General features: G+C 31.1%; 1 long non-coding RNA gene across 1 annotated transcript; it reads right to left on the bottom strand.

The window, feature by feature from the left end:
* Positions 1–1,235: 1,235 nt before the first annotated feature.
* Positions 1,236–3,716, bottom strand: LOC134278391 (uncharacterized). Its single transcript, XR_009994433.1, has 3 exons — positions 3,662–3,716; positions 2,855–2,998; positions 1,236–2,051 (listed from the first exon to the last, which is right to left on the bottom strand). It is a non-coding gene; the product is annotated as an uncharacterized LOC134278391 (long non-coding RNA).
* Between the last annotated feature and the right edge of the window lie 1,583 nt (positions 3,717–5,299).

The raw sequence follows: 5,299 nt of genomic DNA, 5'->3' as shown, positions 1-5,299 counted from the left end.
GTCAAACCCGCAGGATATTTCAGCTTTTGAAAGACTTCATTATAAAATCATTTTACAGGAATAGAATAAATCATTTATTTATGCTTCTTGTGGAAGAAACTTAATATTGTAGATTAAAGCTTTTAAAAAGATACAGTTTAAGATAATTGGCTAATTTTCTAGATAGAGAATTTAAAACGATCTCCGAGGAGAAGATTTCTTTGACAAGAACAAGTGCCCGTCGCCGATAATTGTCATCATCCCGCTAAGAGATGTGTAATAAGTAGTCTGTCCCCAAAATCCGCACAATTAACATAGAATATACAAAATATATACAAGATATATACACATCGCAACTCCTCGATACAACAGGTGAACCGTGTTCCATTTCGATTTCTACGATTGATTGATTTTATTTCATTATTTTTCAACAAGAAGTCGTAGCGTAATGGATAAGGTCACGAACATTCACGCTGGCGACCAATGTTCGATTCCTGCTTTGGGCAAGATGCTTTTTTCTTTCATTAATTTTTTTTTTATTTTTTATTCGAAAATATGTAGACTAAATGCTTTTAAATCAAGAAAAAGTGAAAAAAAAATTTTAAGTTAAAGAGTAAGTCGATTATTTAAGAAAAACATGCAACTGAATGATAACTTAAAGGTCACTGAAATGTGCCTGCCATTCAGTCAACTGAATGTTGACGGGATGATCACGGAAAAGTCACGGGAAAGAATCTTTTCAGTGACCTTTCAGTGACCATTCAGTGGGCATTCAGTTACCATTCCGTCGACTGAATGGTGTAATTTCATCTTGTGGATGCACAACGGAAGGCTGTGGATAGATTGTTCTGATGCGTACTATATTAAAGCAGTACTGCTTACCTTTAAAAAAAATATGTGGGTCACTGTACAAAAGCATAATAATGTAAAAAAAAAAAATATGCAAATACGGAAAAAGTATATTGTAATATCTTCTGCTTAGATTTACATAACGTTAAATTTAATTTTTTTCTTCCTGTACTAATTGTTATTCTCCGTGCACATGTGTATGTTTTGCTGAATGGAATAAATTAGTACCATGATTTATTTGTGTTATTTGATTTATTATTGCCATTTACTGACCTTCCATTTTGTCTGTCAAACAAACAATGCCATTAAGGAAGTTGTTGTAGTCCATTTAAGAAAAGTGTCTACTATAATAAACAAATTGAACTGTACCAATTTGTAATGGGAACTGACACACCCCGTACATGTACCTGTATTTCCTTGTATGTTTGGAATAAGCATATCGCACGTATACTTTATTCAATTAAAACAATTTACATAAAACCATAAGAAAAAGGAAAACAGTAACAGTTTAAATGGCAGTTTTTAAAAAGTCACACACAGATTTAAATATTATTCGCTCATTGATATTTAATTAACATCTACAATTACATCGTTCATAGCTGGAGAAATATGGCTAGAAAAAGCTTCATCATGTAAGAAATGTTTTGGTGATGTTTGTAACGATCTGTATCGTGAATCTGAAATTGCAGAACTATTCTCTTCTCTGTTAAGAGTTTCGTTTGCATACTCAACAAGGATATTGTCTATTTCAATAGTCTCTGGCATGTTAAGATCTGCAGACACGTGTATACAATACAAAGGGTATTAATCCCTACTCGTATCAATAGCATTTTCATCAATTTCGTGATAGTGGACAGCAGTGGCAGAGTTGTCTTTCTTTCGTTTAATTTTCTTTCTGTTTCGTTGACAGCCACAGTAAAACACAACGACAATCACTACTATTACGAACATTGCATTAAAGCTGAAAATACCGATAAGGAGGGGATTCTGGCAATTTGCCTCGTTTACCTCTTTATTTCGGATTCCTGAATCTGATGCTTATTCGGTGTATTGAATAACATTTGGAGATTGAATTGAAGATATATCTTCTTGCGCTTTGAAACGTGCTCGAACTTGTGCTGTAAAATCAGTCAGTGAGACGCCTTCATTAATTCTCTCTGTGCGTAATAGGGAATAATTGGGTTGTGTGGATATCAAAAATGCTTCCGTGTTAAAATCCTTTCCTGTAGGAAAATAAATAAAACGGCACAATTAAATAATGACAGTTATAAAGCACATTTATATGACGAGTCAAACGTTGCAATATTCGATTTTTCTATTTGTATTCTATAATTTTTCATTTGCGTAGTAAAATGTGTCATTCTAATTTTCTATTTGTATTGTATAATATTTCATATGAATTTTATAATTTTTTCAAAATTGTATAAATTAAGAGCTACAATACAATATACAAATAAAGAAATAAAAAGAATTAACCGAGGAAATGGAAAATAAAATAGTACAAATAAAAATGTACAATACAAATGAAAAATTATAGTATACAAGTGGAAAATATCGAATATTTCAACGTTTGACATGCATAATTCTAGCCTTTGTTTAGAATATGTTCCTTGTCTGACAATGTTGAAATTGAAAAAGTGCATAAAATCAGAATTTATTCTGCAGACAGAAAAAAACGTTAGTCTATGTTATTATATTTCCACATCTTAGGTCAATTGTTTAATGCACGTATTTTATGATTTAAGAAGAATAAATGAAAAAAAATGTAGCTAAATAAACCTTTAATGATACCATATTTCATAATAAGGTAAATAATATTAATTTATAGTTTTCTTATTCTACAAATGCATTTGATATTGAAATGATTATAAGACCATCATAAGATATAACAAGTAAAAAAAAATTATTTTTACATTATTGAGAAAAATATCACTTATCTTCAATGTTTAAATACTTGTCTTAAAAGTTCTTCCCTCGATCAAATATTTGTGTTTACATGTGTACTTTATGAAAAAGGGAAACATACTTTCTACATTTTGTAAATCTACACATCCAATTGAAATGTTGCAAATCTTTCTCGCACAGCTAAATCTTTGTTGACATAAATCTCCAAACGAAGGATATAGACAAGGTATTTCACAAGATTTCCCAATAAAGCCACTTCAACATGCTAAAAATATATAGAGGATATTCAATGTTTTGTAGTTGAATATGGAATTTATTTCACTCGTGGGACAGGATTTTTTGATAATTTCACGAGTGCGAAGCACGAGTGAAAATATCAAAAAATCCTGTCTCACGAGTAAAATAAATTGCATAATATTCAACTACAAAACATTGAATTTTCTATTTATTACATTTTTCTTTGATTTTCCCTTTTCCTCTGTCTTTTTCTCATTCATTCATAGGCTATATGACGTCATAGTTGAGCGGTTAAGACGTCATAGCTAAGTGTTGTGAGATTGAAAACGTCGTATACAAGGATTTTAACAATATATTTTGGGATCTTTCGCAGTTTTATTCTATGTCAAAATGGTAAATTTATTTTCTAATGGACCTAGGGGTATTTTTTTTACAACATTCTTTGCTATTGGAAGGAAAATCGAGAGTTTTCCCGCACTTCTGATATTCTTCACACTGTGACAGGATATCATTTTGATATCCTTTCACACTGTGACAGGATATCACTTTTATTCAATGAATAAATTACAGTATTTCACTGGTAAAAATGTAATAAAATTCATTATTCATCATTTTCCTAAAAAAAGTAAAGTTATTCAATGAATATGAAGAATGAAGAAGAATAAAGAGTTAAAGAAGAACATGTTATTACCAACGCAACTGCTAGAGTTCACATCATACATATACCCTGAGCAACATTCAGATCTGAAAGAAACCATATCCATTGATTATAAATTTGAGGGTTGATCAAAATGTTCGTGGATGATGTCAATCTTGGTTATATTACCCACTAGAAATTTAAGATGAACGAAATATGATGTGTAAAAATAATCGCTTTATTGATTTACCAATATGGAGTTCCATCCAATTGGATTTAACAAGAATTAATCTCCTTTTTTTAAATTAGCATGTTTTGTAACAACGGAGCACGCTCAATGGTAATAGAAGGTCAGAACATTGAATAAGGGATATTTTCTGTGCATTGTATTTTCAAGGAAATAACAAAATTACCTTTCCCTTCACAGAGTGTTTGCGAGGATGAAAAATCAAATAATGAAGATATTACAGTGGACCTTCAGATATCCGGACGCCAGATATCAGGATGCTTCAGTATCCGGACGATTTTTCATCGGAACGAAATTTGAAAATGTTATTCTGTCTTGTTTAACTGGTGATTCAGATATCCGGATGCTTCACATATCCGGACAAGTTGACTGGGAACCAAAGCGTCCGGATAAATGAGGGTCCACTGTACATATATTACACAAAAAAGCGTTAAAATGGACATCCTAAAATATATCTATACAGACTTTGGTTTTATTTTCAAATCAATTGAACTTAAAAAATATACTTTCAAAATAATCAAAATAGAAAATATAGCTTTTCCTGTGAAAAAGGAAGATATGATTTAAATTAGTGTTTTGCGTTTATTTTGCCCATCTATATTTCCAATGGCACGATGTATATGTGTGATCTGAGGTGATATTGTTTAATTACACGAATGTTGTAAATATCAGAGATTGTACATGTAAAGCATAATGAAGAGGAAAAGGTCATTTATCTTCGGGAACTAAATTAAGTAAGTGTTCTTGATTTAACGAAAATAGCTATGTGCTAGCACTCTTAGGCAACTCTTACTGGAATAGTAAATTTGATATAGGATAGAACATTCCATGAAGAAAGAAACCACTAATGTTTTCTTGTTATTTTACGATATAACACTATCTGATGTGTTACCTTTTCGTCTGTACCAAAGAAACCGGCCAATATATTGTTTGGATAAGACAATCGTCTTTATCAAAAGAAAGATTTTTTTTCCGGTTAACTTTAAGCTTACACAAACAAAAAATATAATAAACCCAAGTTGAAATGTGAATGGTTCCAAATTCTTATTTTTACATGTTTTTATAATTGTTTACAACGCCTCAAGTGCTAGTGTTTGTTCTCATTTTTATTCATCATTTCAATATATTTACGTTGATTAACTATTTAAAACATCATTACGTCATAAATTTAATAATTTGAATTCCTCCAGAGCTTAAGATACTCTAGCGGAAAACAAAATGATCATTCTAGTTCTTCGAATGCTTGCATGACGTTTAAATTGTTTTATATTGTTCTACATTAAAGCTGAACACGACTCCTAAAAAGGCATACGCCATTTTCGATATCATTATACACGATACATCTACTTCATTGAATACTCTTCAAAGTCGTCAAACCTGACTGCTTTATTGTCACAGCTAATGGCGTGGAATGGCGATCCGTGTCTGGTTATTTTGCATTAACT

This window comes from Saccostrea cucullata, unplaced genomic scaffold, assembly GCF_032062105.1.
Source record: "Saccostrea cucullata isolate Sc308-1 unplaced genomic scaffold, CSIRO_AGI_Scuc_v1 ctg14262, whole genome shotgun sequence".
NCBI lineage: Eukaryota > Metazoa > Mollusca > Bivalvia > Ostreida > Ostreidae > Saccostrea > Saccostrea cuccullata.
The sequence above is the reverse complement of the archived record's forward strand: the minus strand, read 5'-3'. Positions and strand labels throughout refer to the sequence as shown.